The following is a 22,045-nucleotide window of genomic DNA, read 5'->3' on the forward strand; positions in this document are numbered from 1 at the left end:
GGTTTGCAGGTGGAAACGCCGTCCCCAAACATATGGGCGTAGCTTTTCCAGAGCGTAGACAATGGCATAACATTCTTTTTCAGTGACTGACCAGTTGCTTTCCCTCTCAGACAGTTTTTTGCTGAGAAACACTACAGGGTGGAATTCTTGATCAGGTCCTTTCTGCATTAAAACGGCTCCCACACCACGCTCGGATGCATCTGTGGTTACTAGGAACGGTTTGTCAAAGTCTGGGGCCCTTAGTACAGGGTCAGACATGAGTGTCGCTTTAAGCTTGTTAAAGGCCTTCTGACACTTTCCGGTCCACTGAACAGCATTTGGCTGTTTCTTTTTGGTTAGGTCTGTCAGTGGGGCAGCGATTTGGCTGTAGTGCGGTACAAATCGTCTGTAATAACCGGCCAAGCCTAAGAAGGATTGAACCTGTTTCTTTGACTTTGGGACAGGCCACTTTTGGATAGCATCCACTTTGGCCTGTAGGGGGCTGATAGTTCCTTGACCCACCTGGTGTCCAAGGTAAGTCACTCTGTTTAGGCCTATTTGACACTTCTTAGCCTTAACAGTTAGTCCTGCCTCCCTTATGCGCTCAAGGACTTTTTGTAGATGTTCCAGGTGGTCTGCCCAGGAATCCGAAAATATGGCCACATCGTCAAGGTAGGCAACTGCATATTCTCCTAATCCCGCTAGGAGACCATCTACAAGTCTTTGGAAAGTGGCGGGTGCATTTCGCAGCCCGAAAGGGAGTACATTAAATTCATACAGCCCGAGATGTGTGATGAAGGCTGACCTTTCCTTGGCAGATTCATCTAGCGGTACCTGCCAGTACCCCTTGGTTAAGTCCAAGGTAGAGATGAACTGGGCCCGTCCCAGTTTCTCTAATAGTTCATCTGTGTGTGGCATTGGATAGTTGTCTGGGCGAGTTACAGCATTTAGCTTACGGTAGTCCACGCAAAAACGTATTTCCCCATCTGGTTTGGGAACTAGAACCACTGGAGATGCCCATGCACTTTCAGAAGGGCGGATTACACCCATCTGTAACATATCCTGGATCTCCCGTTCTATAGCAGTTTTAGCTTGAGGAGACACCCGGTAAGGGTGGACCCTAATTGGGTGAGCATTACCTGTGTCAATGGAGTGGTATGCCCGTTCAGTCAGTCCTGGGGTGGCTGAGAACGTTGGCGCGTAGCTAGTGCACAGCTCCTGGATCTGCTGTCGCTGCATACGCCCAAGGGTCATGGAGAGGTTCACCTCTTCCACACCACCAGCACATTTCCCTTCGTAATAGACACCTTCAGGCCACTCAGCGTCGTCTCCTCCCTGGGCTGTAAACTGACAAACCTTTAATTCTCTGGAATAAAAGGGCTTTAGAGAATTAATATGATACACCTTAGGCTTTCGGTTGGAGGTGGGGAATGCTATGAGATAATTAACAGCTCCCAGGCGCTCCTGGACCACGAATGGCCCTTCCCATGATGCTTCCATTTTATGGGCCTGGAGCGCCTTTAAGACCATGACCTGGTCTCCTACTTTGAAGGAACGCTCTCTGGCATGTTTATCATACCAGGCTTTTTGCTCTTTTTGAGCATCCTGTAAGTTTTCTCTAGCAAGGGCTAAAGAGGTTCGGAGGGTGTTTTGTAGGTTGGTTACAAAGTCCAGAATGTTAGTTCCTGGAGAAGGTGTAAATCCCTCCCATTGCTGCTTCACCAACTGCAATGGCCCCTTAACCTCACGGCCATATACAAGTTCAAATGGGGAAAACCCTAAACTGGGATGTGGTACAGCTCTGTAGGCAAAGAGCAACTGCTGCAATACTAGGTCCCAATCATTGGAGTGCTCATTTACGAATTTACGTATCATGGCCCCCAAAGTTCCATTAAACTTCTCCACCATGCCATTTGTTTGATGATGGTAAGGAGTGGCAACCAAGTGATTTACCCCATGAGCTTCCCAAAGGTTTTTCATAGTTCCTGCCAGGAAATTAGTCCCTGCATCTGTGAGGATGTCGGAGGGCCAACCTACCCTGGCAAAAATGTCTGCTAGTGCCTGGCACACACTTTTAGCCCTGGTGTTGCTTAGAGCTACTGCTTCCGGCCATCGGGTGGCAAAATCCATGAAAGTCAGTATGTACTGCTTTCCTCTGGGTGTCTTTTTCGGAAAAGGACCCAGAATATCCACAGCTACTCGCTGAAATGGAACTTCAATGATGGGGAGTGGCTGGAGAGGAGCTTTGATCTGGTCTTGGGGTTTTCCCACTCTTTGGCACACCTCACAAGACTGGACATAGGTAGAAACATCCTTGCCCATTCCCTCCCAGTGGAATGACCCCCCCAAACGGTCTTTGGTCCTGTTCACCCCAGCATGGCCACTAGGGTGATCATGGGCTAAGCTCAAGAGCTTGGCCCGGTATTTAGTTGGAACTACCAACTGTCTCTGAGGATGCCAGTCTTCCTGGTGTCCCCCAGAAAGAGTTTCCTTGTATAAAAGTCCTCTTTCTACAACAAACCTGGATCGATTAGAAGAGCTGAGAGGCGGTGGGTTGCTCCGTGCCGCCGTCCACGCTCTCTGGAGGCTTTCATCTGCTTCCTGTTCGGTCTGGAACTGTTCCCTTGATGCTGGAGACATCAGTTCCTCATTGGATTGGGGACATAGGCTTGGTCCCTCTGGAAGCGATATAGGGGATGGAGCGGTTTCTGTTGACTGTGAACCGCTCTCCACCTGTGCACTATGTTGGGATTCAGGCTCCGGCTGAGCCTCTTGTGTAGGGTTATCGGCTGCTGCCAGTTCAGGTTCGGTGGGGCCCTCTGGTGTTGAGGTTGCAAGTACTGGATTCAGTGCTGGCACGGGGTCTGGTGTTGGTTGTTTGGCTGGTTCCGGTTCTGGGACTGGTTCCGTCTGGGTCTCTGGGACTGGATCCACTACTGCTGTTGCAGACATTGGCCTGGGGTCCGGGTCCATCACCTCTGACCGGGCCCTGATAGAAGTTTCCGGAACAGAGCTAGGCCCCACGGCTTGTTTAGCCTGGCTGCGGGTGACCGTTCCCACCCTCTTGGCCTGCTTCACGTGATTGGCCAAGTCTTCCCCCAACAGCATGGGGATGGGATAATCATCATAGACTGCAAAAGTCCACATTCCTGACCAGCCCTTGTACTGGACAGGCAACTTGGCTGTAGGCAAATTGAAAGAGTTGGACTTGAAGGGTTGAATCGTCACTTGGATCTCTGGGTTGATTAAATTGGGGTCCACTAAGGAAGCATGGATGGCTGACACTTATGCTCCGGTGTCCCTCCACGCGGTGACCTTCTTCCCGCCCACACTCACAGTTTCCCTCCGCTCCAAGGGTATCTGGGAGGTATCTGGGCCTGTGGACCTCTGGTGTGATTCCGGTGCAATGAACTGTAATCTGTTGGGGTTCTTGGGGCAGTTGGCCTTTACATGCCCCAGCTCGTTACATTTAAAACATCGTCCAGCTGACGGGTCACCGGGGCGAGGTGGGTTGCTGGAGAACGGGGTGGTGGGACGATAAGGGGTCTGGAGGGTTCTTTGGGAGGTAGGTGGGGCTTTGGGCGGCCCCCGGTAATAGGGTGTGGTCTGGGGTGGTCCCTTCTGGTCTCCGCTCCAACTGCGACCAGTTTTCTTCTTCTCTGCCACCTCCACCCATCTGGCTCCAATCTCTCCTGCCTCAATTACAGTTTTGGGTTTCCCATCTAGGATGTATCTTTCTATTTCCTCAGGAACACCCTCTAAGAATTGTTCCATTTGCATTAGGAAGGGCAAATTTACTGGAGATTCAACACTTGCTCCTGATATCCAGGCATCCCAATGTTTCACAATGTGGTAGGCATGTCGGGTAAATGACATGTCTGGTTTCCACCTTAGGGCTCGGAACCTCCGACGAGACTGCTCGGGTGTTATCCCCATTCTGACTCTCGCCTTGGATTTAAACAGTTCATACTTGTTCATATGTTCTTTAGGCATTTCAGCTGCCACCTCAGCTAAGGGTCCACTGAGCTGCGGCCTCAGCTCTACCATGTATTGGTCAGTAGAGATGTTGTACCCAAGGCAGGCCCTTTCGAAGTTTTCTAAGAAGGCCTCAGTATCATCACCTGCCTTGTAGGTGGGGAACTTTCTGGGATGGGAAGTGGTACCTGGAGAAGGATTGCTAGGGTTTGTTGGTATATTCTGCTGGGCCTTTATCCTCTCCATCTCCTCCACATGCTTCCTTGCCTCCATTTCCCTCTTGTGGGCAGCCTCCTGTACCTCGTTCTCCAGCCGCATGAGTTCTCTCTGTCTTTCATGTTCCCTTTGTTTTTCCTCAGCCTGAAATTTGGCTAATTCCAGCTGTAGTCGAGCCGAGGATTTGGCCATTCTAACCTCTCTGTTTTTAACTAACTTTACACCCGAGGTTTAGAAATAAACAAACAAAACTTGGCTGTAAAATTTTGCTGTGCTGGAATAGAATACCTATTCTCTGATATGCATCTGAAGAAGTGAGCTGTAGCTCACGAAAGCTTATGCTCTAATAAATTGGTTAGTCTCTAAGGTGCCACAAGTCCTCCTTTTCTTTTTGCGAATACAGACTAACACGGCTGTTACTCTGAGGCAGTTTCCACGATATGCATCTGAAGAAGTGAGCTGTAGCTCACGAAAGCTTATGCTCTAATAAATTGGTTAGTCTCTAAGGTGCCACAAGTCCTCCTTTTCTTTTTGCGAATACAGACTAACACGGCTGTTACTCTGAAACCTATTCTCTGATAGTGATTGTCAGCCTACAGAAAAAGACAATTCCCTTGTCTCTGCTCTGGGCCCAAATTAAAGCAAAAAACCTCCAACTACTTGGAAACCTGCTTACCCAGCCCAAAGAAAAAAAAAATTTCTTTTCAAACCTGTGCTCCTTGTAAAACAAAAAAAAAATCAAAATCCTAAAAAAAAACCTGCCACTTTTGTCTCCAGGCAAATGGGTAGAGCACACACCCCCTATTTACTTTTAGGAAGAAAAGAAAAAAAAAACCTCTGCGTTGGAAGACTGTGAATTTCCCTGCAGGAGTTAAGTACCCTGCCTCCAGGCAAAGAAAACCTGCAATTCACAAGATAATCCCCTTTTGTCTCTGCTTGGCCACAAAGCAGAGAGAAACCAAGCTGCTTTCAGTTTCAAAGCTGCTTCCTGGACTTCCTAAAAATTCCTTTTTAAAATCTGTATTTCTAGTTCAAAAAATCTCAACTGGATCTCAAAATGATTTCAGGTTAATCCCACCACTGTGCCACCATGTCACGGTTCCTCCCCCACTCTGAACTCTAGGGTACAGATGTGGGGACCTGCATGAAAACCCTCCTAAGCTTATCTTTACCAGCTTAGGTCAAAACTTCCCCAAGGTACAAAATATTACACCTTGGACTGGCCGCTACCACCACCAAACTAATACTGGTTACTGGGGAAGAGCTGTTTGGACGCGTCCTTCCCCCCAAAGTACTTCCCAAAACCTTGCACCCCACTTCCTGGACAAGGTTTGGTAAAAAGCCTCACCAATTTGCCTAGGTGACTACAGACCCAGACCCTTGGATCTTAAGAACAATGAACAATCCTCCCAACACTTGCACCCCCCCTTTCCTGGGAAATGTTGGATAAAAAGCCTCACCAATTTGCATAGGTGACCACAGACCCAAACCCTTGGATCTGAGAACAATGAAAAAGCATTCAGTGTTTTACAAGAAGACTTTTGATAAAAAATAGAAGTCAATAGAAATAAAGAAATCCCCCCTGTAAAATCAGGATGGTAGATATCTTACAGGGTAATTAGATTCAAAAACATAGAGAACCCCTCTAGGCAAAACCTTAAGTTACAAAAAAGATACACAGACAGAAATAGTTATTCTATTCAGCACAATTCTTTTCTCAGCCATTTAAAGAAATCATAATCTAACACATACCTAGCTAGATTACTTACTAAAAGTTCTAAGGCTCCATTCCTGTTCTGTCCCTGGCCAAGATGACTACAGACAGACACAGACCCTTTGTTTCTCTCCCTCCTCCCAGCTTTTGAAAGTATCTTGTCTCCTCATTGGTCATTTTGGTCAGGTGCCAGCGAGGTTACCTTTAGCTTCTTAACCCTTTACAGGTGAGAGGAGCTTTCCCCTGGCCAGGAGGGATTTCAAAGGGTTTCACCCTTCCCTTTATATTTATGACAGGGTATTAAAGATAATACCCTGGTTTTGTTCAACATCTTCACTAAAGATCTGGATGATGAGATGGATTGCACCCTCAGCAAGTTTGCAGATGACATTAAGCTGCAGGGAGAGGTAGATATGCTGGAGGGTAGGGATAGGGTCCAGAGTGACCTAGACAAATTGGAGGATTGGGCCAAAAGAAATCTGATGAGGTTCAACAAGGACTAGTGCAGAGTCCTGCATTTAGGATGGAAGACTCACATGCACTGCTACAGGCTTGGGACTGACTGGCTAAGCAGCAGTTCTGTAGAAAAGGACCTGGGGATTACAGTGGACTAGAAGCTGGATATGAGTCAACAGTGTGCCCTTGTTGCCAAGAAGGCTAATAGCATATTGGGCTGCATTAGTAGGACCACTGCCAGAAAACCGAGAGAAAATCCCTCTATTCAGCACTGGTGAGGCCACATCTGGAGTATTGCATCCAGTTTTGGGCCCCCCACTACAGAAAGGATAAACTGGAGAGAGTCCAGCAGAGGGCAACAAAAATGATTAGGGGGCTGGGGCACATGACTTACGAGGAGAGGCTGAGGGAACTGGGCTTATTTTAGTCTGCAGAAGAGAAGAGTGAGGGGGGATTTGATAGCAGCCTTCAACTACCTGAAGCGGGGTTTCAAAGAGGATAGAACTAGGCTGTTCTCAGTTGTGGCAGATGGCAGAACAAGAAGCAGTGGTCTCAAGTTGCAGTGGGGGAGGTCTAGATTGGATATTAGGAAAAGCTATTTCTCTAGGAGGGTGGTGAAGCACTGGAATGGGTTACCTAGGGAGGCGGTGGAACCTCCATCCTTAAGGTTTTTAAGGCTCGGCTTGACAAAGCCCTGGCTGGGATGATTTAGTTGGTGTTGGTCCTGCTTTGAGTAGGGGGTTGGACTAGATGACCTCCTGAGGTCTCTTCCAACCCTAATCTTCTATGATTCTATGATAATAAATGAAGAAATACGTTCAAAGAGGTGATAGAGAGTTGTCAGAAAGACAAAATATTGGGAGTTTAGATTATTCGTATAAAGCCTGCTTGATATCTTTACTTATGTTAGGCACTACCTTACTCCCATTGAAATCAATGAGGCTACTCAAAGAATAATGTACTACTTAATATGAGTAAGGGAGTGAGAATCTGGCCTATAGTTATGAAGCTGAGGGGGAAAAAACAAAAAAGGAGCATAGTTTTTTAGAGATACTACAGGATCCTTTTCTTATGCAGTTTTCTGAATAACTGATATGGTCAAAAGCAATTCTAGACCTAGTCCTCAGAAATTATTTTAACCTGAGAAATAATAAAGTTACAGCAAGGGAGCGTCTAGAATCGAATGATAATATGATCTGATTTTAACTGATGAACTGATAAGGGTAAGCACTAGGAGCAGCAACACAAATAGTGTTGCAGCTACGTGAAAGATGACGTTCAAGTTCTCAGTGGCCCTGATTCAGGAAAGCTTTGTTCTCAGGAAGGTACTACCGACTTAGTACACATGGGTAAGTGTTGTTCTGGGATAAGAATGTGGTTAAACACATGCTTAAGTGGTTTCCTAAACTGGAGCCTAAAATGTCAAAAAGAAAAATTGTTAAACTCCAGTTTCTTAAGCTAGGAATCTTAAATCTACATTTTTGTATTTAGGTACCTAAATGGATTAAGGAGTTTACTTTTAGGCATCAAGGTTTAAAAATTTCTTAAGTGCCTAGGGTCCCATTTTTAAGAGAAGCACAGTCACCTAAGAACCTAAGTTTCATTGAAAGTCAGGTTATATCTACACAAGAGACCTGACTGCGGCACAGCTGTGCACACTACCACTTAGGCTGGCAAAACTTATGTTAGTTGCGGGGTGTTTTTTCACACTCTTGAGTGACATCAGTTTTGCAGACATAAATGGTAATGTAGACATGGCCTTAGTGGCTTACGTCACTTTGAAAAGGGATTTAGGCTCCTAAGTGTTAAGCACTTTTGAGGATTTTACCCCGAAGCTTAAACATTTTGGCTTGGAATCCAAAGTAGGTAACAGAAAGGAAGAGTTGAAGAAACTGTAACCAAAATTCATTCTGCTTAACTCTGAACAGCAGTGTTATAACACAGGTCAATATGTCAAGGGGGGCTATAAAGGTGAGATGTAAAGGTTAATCTCTACCATGAGCAGAAAGCTTTAAAGAGTATCAGCAATCTGATAAGAAAAAAAGATCAGAAAGAGCTATAAAAATAAGCATAAATAACTGAACAATTTAGATGGGGGAGGGGAGTCTGAACGCTGAATTTCAGAGACTATTTCTGTTGAGAGGAAATGTTCGAATAACTGGCAGTAAGCAAAGGTAAAAGGTTTTTCATGAAGAAAATTGAAATTGCAATGGAAGACAGGAAAAAGAAAATTAAAATGGCACATCTGTTTGCGTTAAAAATTGTCTGTCTTTATCTATGGCCTAATCCTGAATTGATTGAAATAAATGACATAGCTCATTGGGTGCAGGATCAGGCTCGTAGGTGCCAATCTGGCAGAGCACTGAAGCACATGTTTAACTTTGAAGTCAATGGTAATAGTCATAGGCTGCAAGCTAAGCATATACTTACGTTCTTTGCTGGAAAGAGACCTTAGGCCTTGATTCAGCAAGGCACTTAAGCATGTGACTGTCTTTAAGCATATAAATTAATCCCAGTGGGACTACTTGCATGGTTAAAGGACCATAGGAGTCACTATACTGGTCAGATCTGAGGTCCTGCTCATCTCCACCACTAGACACTCCAGCGTAAGCCATACAACTCCACAGTAAACAAATGTGGGACAATCAGCTTCCACCGTAGCTCCCATGCTGATCTCTAGGTAACTAGATATTCTAGATAACTAGGTAATAGAGATTAAACCTGGAAGCATAAAGCTAAGTACCTTGCTAAATCAGGGCCATAGTGAGGAGAAAGTAAGTGGAGAATGCCAAAGCTGTGATCATATTTCTTAATAAAGTAGTCAAGGAGTAGAGGTGATGCTACGGTGTCGATAACAACAAAAATGCCCATGAGAAGTTTGGCCCTCTAAAGGGAAACAAGTAATGTGCATGTGTCCAGCTCAGATAGAGCATACATATAGCTACATGTTTGAAAGGAAATGAATGAGGCAAGAAGTCAGAAACAATATTTTCAGAAATTCCTTAATATTAAGTCAAGCTCTCGAGAATAGGACTGTGTTACATTTATCCAAAAAGAGGCCTCAGACTGTAGAATGAAATTATACATAGGGCTTCTGGTTTGGGGGGGGGGGGGAGGTTATTCATTTAATTTTCAGAGTTTATTTTTAGTAATTTTTGAGTTTTATGTAGATGTCCAAAAATTTGGGGTTGTTTCTTTTTGTAAATACTGTAATGAGAACTGTATATTATAATGAGTAATCTTCTTGTAATATTCCCTCGTGTGCTTTAACATAGTACTGTTTCAAACAGCACTACATTAAAGTGCACCAGCAGGACTTTACTGTACCTTTGTGTACACCAGCGGGACTACCTAAACTAACTAATGTGCAAAATATTAGTATGCATTAGAAGTCACACCCCCATAGTTCACATTATTGAACTGTTTCAGAGTAGCAGCCGTGTTAGTCTGTCTTCGCAAAAAGAAAAGGAGGACTTGTGGCACCTTAGAGACTAACCAATTTATTTGAGCATGAGCTTTCATGAGCTACAGCTCACTTCATCGGATGCATACCGTGGAAACTGCAGAAGACATTATATACACACAGAGACCATAAAACAATACCTCCTCCCACCCCACTGTCCTGCTGGTAATAGCTTATCTAAAGTGATCATCAAGTTGGGCCGTTTCCAGCACAAATCCAGGTTTTCTCACCCTCCGCCCCCTCCCCCCCCCCCCCACACACACACAAACTCACTCTCCTGCTGGTAATAGCCCATCCAAAGTGACCACTGTCTTCACAATGTGTATGATAATCAAGGTGGGCCATTTCCTGCACAAATCCAGGTTCTCTCAACCCCTCACCCCCCTCCAAAAACCACACACACAAACTCACTCTCCTGCTGGTAATAGCTCATCCAAAGTGACCACTCTCCCTACAATGTGCATGGTAATCAAGGTGGGCCATTTCCTGCACAAATCCAGGCTTTCTCACTTCCCCGCCCCTCCCCCCCCCCCCCGGAAACACACACACACACACACACACAAACTCACTCTCCTGCTGTGTAGAAATTGAACTGTGTAGAAATCCCTTAGATACAAGTAATCATTTCTGGCGTTTTTTTCTGGTGTTTATTGGACAAACATCAATTTCTTTTTTTTTCTCTCTTATTTTTTTTAAAAATAGGGGTTGTTTTATTAATGTTTATCAGTTAAAATTTAAATCAGAAGTCCTAATTATAGACCAGTTATCTCAACTTCATTGTGAAGCAATTAAAGACAAATTCTTATCCCACTAAAGTCAATGGTAGCTTGCAATCTACATCAGTCTTCAGAAAAACACATACTTAGAAACATACTCTCAAACACACATGAATTTTCATCCAGAGACTCAAATGCTTGAAATGTAACATAGCACATATACATGCAGACGTTCAGAAAACATTTGATAAAGTTCCTCCTCAAATATTGTTTTGTAATACAATGGGCCAAATGCATACGGGATATAAGAGATACTGTAAGTTATAGCTTGAAAAGTGGGTGTAAATGACTGTAAATTGGTGTAAATTCAATGCTGAGATGGCAGGAGGGAGGGGACTGTAGGAGGAGAAGCTACCAGCCAGATTGTGTAAAGTGATGGCTACACGACTGCTTATGTCCATTCAGCTCATGTTACTCAAGGGTGTGAATTAGCCACCCTGCTGAGCGACATAATTTATGCTGACAGCACTATGTCGGCATGAGAGTTTCTCTTGCTGACATAGCTATCCCCCCAGGTGAGGGCTAGAGTAATTAAGCCAACAGGAGAGCTCTCTCCACTGCTTAGAGCGGCTACATTAAAGAGCTTACAGAGGCACACCTGCATCGGTGCAGCTGCACAGCTATAAGCTCTCCAGTGTAACCATCATCTAGCTAAAGCAGGATGGAAGAAGATGTAAGATAAAGCAGGGTTCCCCTGTTGGTTGCTTTTCTTGTTACTAATTCAACCTTCCTCCTCTTCTGTATTGTAGTTACACTCCCCAAATTACCAATATGCAAATTGCTCTTCCATTTACATTATCTCTGCATTTTTGGCCCAATGAGTCAGAAGAATATACAGTGGTTTATATTATTTTGGATGGAAAACTGGACTGAGAACAGCAAACATTCAATCACAGCAAATTGAGGCCAACAGCTTAAAGATTCAGAAAGGATGAGGCATTTATAAAGATGAGAACGTCCACAGCTATATTTTTTAGGATAAAACTACATAGGGATAAAATCACTAATGCATGAGGATATAAACCAACTTCTAAGTGATAGGGGTTTGATGAAATTTAGGACAGTTATTCCATAATTGTCAGCTACAGGGATTCATTCACCTCCCTCTGTAACATGTGGTGTTAGTTGCTGGCAAAGACTGGTTGCTGCTCTACAGGGAACACTGGTCTGGTCCAGAGTTGCAATTCCAAAATTCCTATAGAAATAATTCTATATGGAGGCAGATTCTCAGCTGGTGTCATCTGTCAAACAACAACAGGAGACAGAAAATCCAGACCATAGGGAAATAAGGTCAAATTGTTTGATTCGGAGCCATTTCATTAAAGAAAGGAAAATATATGGCATATGGTGTCAAGTAAGGCAATTGAAATAGAGAGTCAAAAAAGTTTAAAATACAGCTGTGTATCTGCATGACAAATTGGAGAATAGAAGAATACTGTGATGTATCAAGTAGGTGAGAAAGAGCTAATTAAAGGGGATGGACTTGCTGGATGTTTGTTTCTTTTTCTTATCCAGCAGTCATTAATGTTTTTGTTTGATTTATCTTCAGTTTCAACTTCTACCTTCTGTTCTGCTTCACCCAGTGACATCAGTGTCAACTATCAGAAAACAAAAGCTGGGTGGATCCTTAAACCTTGAAACACAATCAAAGAACAATTATGGGAAAGAGATAATAATGTTTTAGCTGTTCTTTCCCTCCCCAGTCCCCGTCACCTCTCCCATATATTTAAACAGATTTGATTATTTAAATAAATACTGAACACTGAGGAGAAAAATTTCAGTGTAGTGCAGTACTGTGAATCTTCACTAAAATAATCTGAGTCACAAATGCCCATGACAATAATTTGAAAACTTACATCTACATGGCACATGATGCAATCAGACAAGCCATCTTCATTCTGAGTCCTATAAATGACCTTCTATGATGTCTGCTTTTTTTTAAAATACAATAACACTAGGCACTTTGTGTGCCAGGAAATTCTCTAGGAAGATTTTTGCTATCTGTGTTGTCGGTTCAAATTCAACCCAGGTCAATAATGACTGAATGCTATCACCTGATGGATATTCAGTATTTTGTGTACACAATTGGCACATTTGCTGGCAGTCTCAAAGAAAAACCAAAAGCTGAATGGGCATGGAGCCTGATTTACATTCCATGTCTCAAGGTAATCCCTGCAAATGAAGTTTAGCAGTACAGGTGCCAGATGCCTCTTCAGAGGTGTCCAGTGGATTGAGTTGTCATTTACTTCAGAGAAATTTGAAAAGGAAACATGGCATTGTGGTTAAGCCACAAAACTAGGACTCGGGATATACGGCATAACACCTTAGCTCTGCCTCACACTTCCTGTGTGACATAAGGCAAGTCACGTAATCTCAGTTCCTTGATCTATAAAAATGAGGATAACATTTCCCAGATAACATCTGATGAAGTGAGCTGTAGCTCACGAAAGCTCATGCTCAAATAAATTGGTTAGTCTCTAAGGTGCCACAAGTACTCCTTTTCTTTTTGCGAATACAGACTAACACGGCTGTTCCTCTGAAACATTTCCCAGATAGGGTATTGGAGTAGAGTGCTTGCAGGATTGCCTCTAACTTTCTACTAAGGAGAAAAAATGAAGCCAACTATGTACAAAGTGTTGTTAAATGCCCAAAGTGAAAAAGTAAAGAGAAGGATTTTTTACTGTCGTATATTTCAGTAATCTGAGTTTTTACCTATATCAACAGAGGTAAAACATTTTTACACAGAAGTGTAATTTTTTAAAAAATAATGTCCGGGAAAGTCTAATCCAATCCATCTGTGAGTAAAATCATCAACATCATCATCATCATCACACTGAAGACCGCTACACCAGCCAGAGGGATCACGGTTGATGGCGTCACTCCAGCCATCGTGTAGTGAAGTTCCCAGATCTGACTGAATCCTGTAAATCTACAGTCGTATAGGATGGCACTGCAGGCACAGCTAGGTAGGAACAGGGTTTGCACCCCTTTTCACATCACTGGAGACTGTGAGAGCGCTGTGGGCTGGGCTGTTCTTGTCCATTTTGGCGACATAGTCAAGGAGCTTGCAACGCCACTGTTGAATATAATGAGTGATTGAAAGAAAGCCAGATCTCTTCAACATTATGACACTTTGCATAGGGTCAAACCACTTTATGCTCATGATTTGGTGCTGATGGTGTATATGGAATGTCTCTAGTTGCTCCAAATCTGCTTGAAAAAAGGTCCAAGTTTCTGACCCGTGTAGCAATACGGGTGTACACAAGTTTGAGAGATCCTGAACTTTGTTTTAGTGCAAAGTCATTTTTGTGTCCATTTTTTTTTATGCTTTTTCATACATTTTTGTGACTTCATGCAGGAAGCTGCAAGATATATTCAGTACCAGTGCGAGAGTGCGCACTGGTTCATGGCTTTTGCTGTGTTTCTACACAACCTCAAGTGTGCAGCAGTGATGCTTTCTTGCCAATATTCTGCCAAGCTATTGAATGGATTTTAGGAGATGCTGCTCCACACATTAGAATCATGATTGTCAAGAAGTGTTCACTAACCAAGACTAAGCCAGTGCTGCTGCCTTGCTTGTGGAGAAGTCAGAGAATTTCAGCTGTGACCTCCAAGGTTTCCAAGATACCACCTACACTATGGGGTTGAATGTCTCATACAAGAAGACCCAGGTCCAGAACCTCAGAGCAGAGACACCAGATCTCCCAGTGCTGGTGAAGTCGAGTATCGTGGAGAGGGTTGATGAGTTCATCAACCTAGGCTACAAGGAGAGTTTCAATGGTCAGCACACCAGATGTTCTTCAACAAATAGGTCTCACTGCCTCCTGCATGTGAGTACAATGATGCTTCCAGTCTTTCCAGGCCCCATTCGTAGCATATAGTAATCAATGGAAAAACTCCCATTGACTTCTATTGGCTTTGGAACAGATGTTTAGCCAGTGATGCAAGCACAAATGTCAAACCCTGCAACTTGACTTCCCTGCTAGTACAAACACACCTAGAGCCAGAAAGACAGCTGGGGTTTTATTTTTCAAACTTCAGTTGTAAATGTTAGTTTTGACATCTGCAATTAAAAACAAAGAAAGGGGAAAATGTGTTTCATTCCCACACTGTACATCTCCTGGATCTCTGAATATGCAGTAAGGGGCCAGCTAACCTTGCCTCCCTTTTAACCTCCTGATTACATGTGAGCTCCAGCATTTCTTAGTATGTTCTTCCCTGCACTAGAAGGGCCTTTCTCATTGTCAAAGACGTGTATAGATAATGTGTTCCCCAAAATGTGTGTCTTACTCTTTATTGATATCCTTATCCATCTCCAAATTGTAAGTTAGCAAAGTTTCAGTGTAAAGAAAGGATAACAGCAGAGTTCAGAAGGTTCCTCTTACAGGATAGTCACCTCATCCTGTTGACATGTTTACATCCAAGGTGACAGACTCCTCAGCAGGATAACCTCACAGATGTTCCAGACAGACTTGAATAAATAAATAAAATGGCACAATTTGCTCCCTGCTGAATAGGATCAAACTAGTCACTGTACCCAACAGTAAGTTTATACTTAACAAATAAGAGTTTTGTAAAACTAAGAGAAGAAGGACTTTGGAATGATCCCCTGACTTTTATGTGGCATTTCAGATGGAACTATGCTAACAGCAAGTGGACTGTTCAGATACCCATGCTAGTTGCATGCACAGAAGACCAAACTCTTCCTTCAGTTACATTTATGCAACTCCCTTGGCCGCTTGTCTAAATCTACTGTTATTCATGGACAACAGATTATAAGAAGGATTTGTGGCAGAGGCTGTTTTTAAAATCTCAATGTGAGATTTTAAAAATATATACAGTGCAGAATAACACAGATACTGTTTTTTCCCCTGTGTTCATTACCGTTAGATGTAATGACGACAAAAAGCAGAAGCATTTTGTCACGGATGCAGGTTTGGGAGTGACATGCCAATAAGTTAAAGCCTCATAAATTGGTGGTGAGGAAGAATAACTGTTTTAATTCATGGTCATTTAGAAGGGTAAATTTCAGATGTTGCAGAGACCCTGTCTTAATATATAAACATGGCAAAGGGCTAGGTAAGAGATTCATCCATAGCCCACTGGATTTGATGGAAATCTTTCTGTTGACTTCAAAGGGCTTTGAGATCAGGCTCTAATGTAGAGCCAGACTATGCCTGGCACCAGGACAGCTATGCAAGGGGAGGAAGGACACAAGGATCTTATGGTGTGGCACTTGGCATAGCAGCCAGCCATGACTGAAGTCCTTGTGCTCTCCTGAGCACAAGGATTGATGATCCTCTTTTGCCTAACTAGTGACCCTGGCTACCCCACAATGGGTAAAGTTAGGTATGGAGCAGTGAAGCCATGGGTCACTCCACTCCATGCTGCCCTTATAGAAAGGTTCTGTAGAATTTGGTAAGTGTGACATCATTTGTGTTCTATACAGATGTAACAGAGTTCAGAAACCCATAGACTTTAATAGAAAACAATCTCCGTGTTGAAGAGCTTTTTAATAAAATAATTGGATTTAGCTATCATGCTTTGCCTAGCTGAAATGAGGGCTCACAGGGCCCTGATCAAAAAAGTTTTTCCACTTCTAAAATATGGCATCTTTACACATCAGCAAAGGAAATAATCTGGCTTGATACTGATCTGAGCCACTGATGCTGTGGATTGTTTTACATATATATGTGTGTGTGTGTGTGTGTATATAGATATAAATATGTAGAGAAAGTGCACTACCTAGTTTTGCCAGCCTCAATGACCTTTTCTGTATGGGAGAGTCAAGAATAATGGAAAGCCAGGTGAGATCCTGAACAGAAAAGTTGTCTTTTAATGTGAACTTTGTTTTTGGAATAACATTGAATCAGGTATACTAAAATACATCAGTTTCTGTGTCCTTAACATTTTGGTTTCACTGAGGGAAAAAAACCCACATTCTTTATGTTTGTTATTGCAAGAAAATCCAACCTGTACTAGAAAACTACATTGTTCTTAAAAATACTGCTGTGAGGGGTAATTGTAACTTGTGACAGAGAGAGGTTATAATTATGTCTACATTACTTTCGTCTCCATGCACACAATAGAATTAATCATTTCAAAGGTATTTTTCTCTTATGCAATATCAGCTTTTAATGTGTTGGGGACATATTTCTTTCATTATAAAGAAAGGTAAAATTAGACCATGGTACGACTGGGTGGTTTCATATGACAAATCACTGTAGGGAATGAAGACTGAAGATAAACTATCATTGCAAAATTGTCAGAGTTAAAATTGTGATAATCTTCCACATGGTATCTTGCATTCCAGCCCTCTCAGATAGTTGACTCTCTCAATGGCCATTTGAGTGAAGTAGGTACTATTATCCCCATTTTGCAGATGATGACACTGAGACAAAAATGATTAAAAGACTTGCCCAAGGTCACACAGGACATGAGTGGTAGAGCTGGGATTAAAATCCAAGAATCATGTTTCAGGGCCCAGTCTAACAAGAAATCCTTGCATTGACTTAAGCATAGATGGATCGAGCTCTGTAATTGCCCAACGCTACACACAGTGCAGTTTTATTAAAGTGTATTCAAAGATAAAGCACTTTCTGCAAAGGTAAATTTCAACCTCCCCACACAAAATCTGAGTAAACTAAGCAGGGGCTGTGGTGCATGGAATTCATCTCAAAAACAAAGATAGACCACAAGGATTCAAATGCCACCCCCTCACAGGGGTGGTGCATCAGACTCATGGGATGGAACAGCAATCACAATTCCTACTGGGATTTCCTGCTTATTAGAGTTGTGGTATTGTGAAATCAGTGGCCTGTCCTGCACCTCCACAGAGCCCTATCCTGCAACTTACTTTGAGGGGAACTCTTTACAATGTGTCTTCTGGACCTCTGTTGATCATTTTATTACCCACTTAGACCCTGATTCAGGAAAGCAGTCAAGCTGTTGATTTAATTGGGCCTCCGTTTTGTTGGTAGTTCAGAATTTTCTTCTTTATACCAGGTAATTTAAAAATAGGAATGAAGCAGACAGGCTAAACATAATGGAGACATATGGCTAATGATTTTGGGTGCCTCAGTTTTAAAGTGTTCAGTTAGGCATGCTGTAGGAGGGGCTGGTTTCAGAGGGTACTACGAATTTTCTGAAAATCAGTGCCTTCCAAGGGATCTCAAGATGAGACATGCAAAATCACTAGCCACATTTGAAAATCTTTGCCATATGCCAACTCCACTTAATCCCTGTCTACATATTGCTATACAAATGTTTGATCACCGCGTGTGTGTGTGTGCGCGTGTGTACACGTGTCCAGGATACATTCAACACCCAAATCAGATGTGAAAATTCCCCAGAACAACTGCCAAAACCCTAATTATAGAAGCGAATTTTACAAACATTCCCCCAGAGCTACCATTTTCTTTCTCATCAGAAAGTCTCTTGCATATAACAACACTTTTGTTAATTTCATTTATTTACAATGGGACAAGACTGAGACGGGGCAAGATTTATTACCATGACATCACTGACGTTCAGTAATTCATAAAACACTGGGTCTAGGAGTTAACACTGCTGTTATTTCCTCTGATGCCTGACCTCACCACAGTCTAATAACATACAGGAAATCCAGAAGACAAAGGGGGAAAGCAGTGGTCTTGATTGCTAAAAATAACTATAGAAAACTAGCACAATCCTGTAATAAAGTATGGCCCAATAATTTATTTAACATAGTAGTAGAATCTGCTAAAGCAATTGGAATCCATTATTCCTGTTCTAAATTTATTATGGAAAATAAGGAGACCAGGGAGGGAACCACTTAAAGAACTGAGACTTTTAAGTTGTATAGTTCAATTGTATGTATCGGTTTTAGGAGTGTGTTTCTTATTGCTTACATATGCTGTCTCCTTAATAGCTCAGCTAGAACAGACAATCATTGTATAGCACTTATGTTTCCAGAGGTCATCCTGTTTGAGCCAGACAGTGATGTAGGTGATATATTACACTTGACACCCCAGAATGTTGCTATACAAAGGGATTCTAAATCTCAGCGTCCCTGAGAATTGTTCAATATTCTTGATGGTATCTAATGTCTGGTATGCCACTGAGATGGGATTTTTTGGTGTCTTTACTAATCAATCAAGGTTAACATGACATTCATGTTGTGCTTTTTTTCTGATCACGCTACTTTTGCTAGGTCATCTTGTACAGAGAAAATAGTATAATGAAATTCTTTGGGGGTTCCATGGTCATTTCATTTATTTAAAACAAGTTCTTCTTCTTGTCTTTAATACAGTCAGGATTTAGGCAGAGTTATAGAACAGGTAGAGTGAATGAGGTTTGCATACTGACCCTACAACTATTCTGTACAAATATTGCAAAAAACAAATGTTCACAAACATTTATTCTTATTTCAAACAGTTGTTCAGTTTGATCATGCTTGTGTCCCTCTTTATTCACTTATGTTGCACAGAGATTTGGGGAGTGCCTGTTCTTCCTAAAAACATCAATATTACCATGCAAACAGAGATATTTATGTGTGAACAAGAGTATTTGGTAATTGACATTGACAAACTGTTTTAACAGCTTTTTCACCTGATCAGGGAACAGAAGCATACCATGTGACTTAGATGACCAATCACACACCAGAAAAAATGAATAGCAAATAAATAAAGGCAACTGTTTGTGAAGAACTCATTTGAATTGCATCCTTTATAACTATTAAATCATTCAGACTCTAAACAACCTTGGGTACTAGAGGAGTATTTTGAGGCTAACCAGGTGAATCTGAGCCACCGAGAAATTAAAGTCAAACTTTTCAAAATTGGGTCTCTAAAGATCAGCCCCAAGTAAAAGTGGCCTGAGTTTTAGAGGTGATGAGCAACCACAGTTCCCATTTAAATCAACAGAGCCTAAAAATTGGGGCCTGAATTATGACTGGGATTTTCAAAGGAGCCTAATGGATTTAGTTGCCCAAATTCTACCAAAGCCTAAGAACCAGATTTTCAAAGCTATTTAGCCACCTAAAGATGCAGGTAGGTGGGATTTTCAAAAGTACCTAAGCAGGTTAGCCACCTAAGGCCTGTTTAAATTAACGGGAGTTATTAAGCTCTTATCTGCATCGTTAGATACCTAAATACCTTTGAAAATTTGACTCTAAGTACCTAGCTGTATGAACCCACTTTAGAAAAGTTTGGCCTAAGTGACATACTCAAAATCTGTGGCAAAATCAGGAATAGACGCCAAGGGCCCAATCCTGATTCAGCTTAAGTCAATGGGAAAATAGAACTAAGCTCTGCACCTTCTGTCTCTCAGGCTTTACCTCCAGGATTATCCTTCTTCCCTCGTTTACATTAGGGTTGACTTGAATTACATGGGAACATCTACAGGAAACCAAACCTAAAGACTTTTATAATTCCCACAGTGAATAAGTGAAACTATTGTATATTCAGTATATTGGGACCAGAATTTCATTTACACTAAGGATATGAAGGGGCCTTAAAGTGGGAATACATTACATTTCCCTCCATTTTTAGGTCTCTTTGCTCTGGCAGAGCCAAGGGAGCAGTTTTACTGTAAATGAGAATCAGGTCCTTAGGTCATTTTGTTACAATAATCTTTCTTTGAAATCTATCTGATTTTTATTTGCCCTTGTACAAAATTTCATCTTACTACCAGCATGCTTTTTCATGAATGCCAGTCTTTGATTATATAATAGACTTGAAACAATTTTGAAACAGTGAGCAATTTGTGAGCCCACTATGTACTTCTTGCTATTTATGGATAGGCTGATTCACTAAAATGTGATGCTTTGCATTCAAATTATAAAGCCCAGGAGGTTTCCAATTATATGTTCAAGCACTTTTCCAAGGGCAAATAGTTTGCATACTGTCTCGCTAAAAGCTTCTTGCCTTTATTTATTATTTGAGTTTCCATTTTGGATCTATGTCCAGCACTCTTGAAAATGATCAAGTGCACATTTTTATAGAAGCTTTAAGGACTAAATTCTGCCCTCAGATGTATGTGTGGAGATCCCAATCTCCTGTTGCTGAGCTCCTCTGAGAGCAGAATTTGGACCTAAATCCTTCTTTATTGCTTCTTACTCTTATTTCTGAGTGAGTGCAAGATCTTCTTAATAATTTACTCTGTTTACTGCTTGTTTGTATTCTAAGGGGTGAGGTTTTACTATGACTTCTGCACTTAAATGTATTTGGGCAAGTTGCCCTACTTGTAATAGGTTATGCTTCCAGGAAAGCATGCTTCCAGAGACCCTCAAACTAATAATGATACATTAATGGGTCACCTAACAATTATACATTTATTATTATTATTATTATTATTATTATTATTATTACTTGCTGATAAATTTGAGAACTTAATTAACATCTTTACATAGTATTTAAACTGAAATATGAAAACACTGTGGGATTTCTCTATTTTTCCTCTTATTTCAAAGGGGTTATTCCCCAAAAGCCAAGAGCAGGATATATCATCTGTATATTCTGTTGGCCAGATTTTCCACTCCTTTATGCAAGTCATAAACCATTGTTAATGGAACCACAGTGTCATCAAACTGCTACAATGGAGTCTCAAATCAGGGCCTTCATCCATTGAATAATTTCCACATCTGTTTCTTATTTGTCTCATAATGGCACACTGGATTACCTTGGGATGATATTAAAACTGTCATGACACTAACTTTGTAACATTATCATGTATCCATTGGGGTACAGGTTGAGCAATTATCTGCATTAATGAAAGAATCCCAAGGAAATGTGTACTGATAATAACATTTATATTAAAAATGGCTTATAGCATTAGTGCCACTTTCTGTTACTATTGTCCAGTACTTATAATGTCATCTGCTTATTCCTTTAATTTATTATGCAAGAAGTAGATTTGGGGTGTGCAGCTAAAGTTCAGATCAAGTTTTCATTTTTTGTAAGTTAATATGCTACAATTTGTGATTTGAGGGACAAAGTCAGGAAATAGAGTCAGAGTGGTGGAATGAAGATCATAGTTTGAAGACTAAACAAAAAAGGAGAGGTTGAAGGAGAAGAGAGTGATGCCATGATGCAGGAGATCAAAGAGGGTACTCAGATATAGGGAGATAGCATAAGGGAAAACATAGAGTCCTTACAGGAGGTGACTAGGTAAATGCCAAGATGTGAATGAAGGGGATGAGAAAAGGAAGATGAGAGAAAATATGAAGGCAGGTTGTTACGATATTGGAAGAAAAATATCATGTGCCTTAGTTGCTTTAAACTATTAATATTGCGTTAGGCCTGAGATACGGGACTGTTTCTTTGTATGCATCTGTACAGCACCTAACACAATGGGACCTCTGACTATAATCCAGTGGGAGAGGAAGGGAAAAAAGGGGTTACAGCAAACTGCATCTGTAACTATAGTCCATGGCATGTAGAGGTGAAAAGGAAATGTGTCCCCAGCATATATTCTGGCTTTTCATGG

At 41.8% G+C, this 22,045-nt stretch overlaps 1 protein-coding gene across 4 annotated transcripts in view; it reads left to right on the forward strand.

Annotated features, from left to right (window-relative positions):
* Window positions 1-22,045, forward strand: part of SEMA3A (semaphorin 3A) — a 289,750-nt gene that overhangs the window by 187,142 nt on the left and 80,563 nt on the right. The window lies entirely within an intron of this gene.

This window comes from Lepidochelys kempii, chromosome 1 (genome assembly GCF_965140265.1).
Source record: "Lepidochelys kempii isolate rLepKem1 chromosome 1, rLepKem1.hap2, whole genome shotgun sequence".
In the NCBI taxonomy this organism is placed as follows: domain Eukaryota; kingdom Metazoa; phylum Chordata; order Testudines; family Cheloniidae; genus Lepidochelys; species Lepidochelys kempii.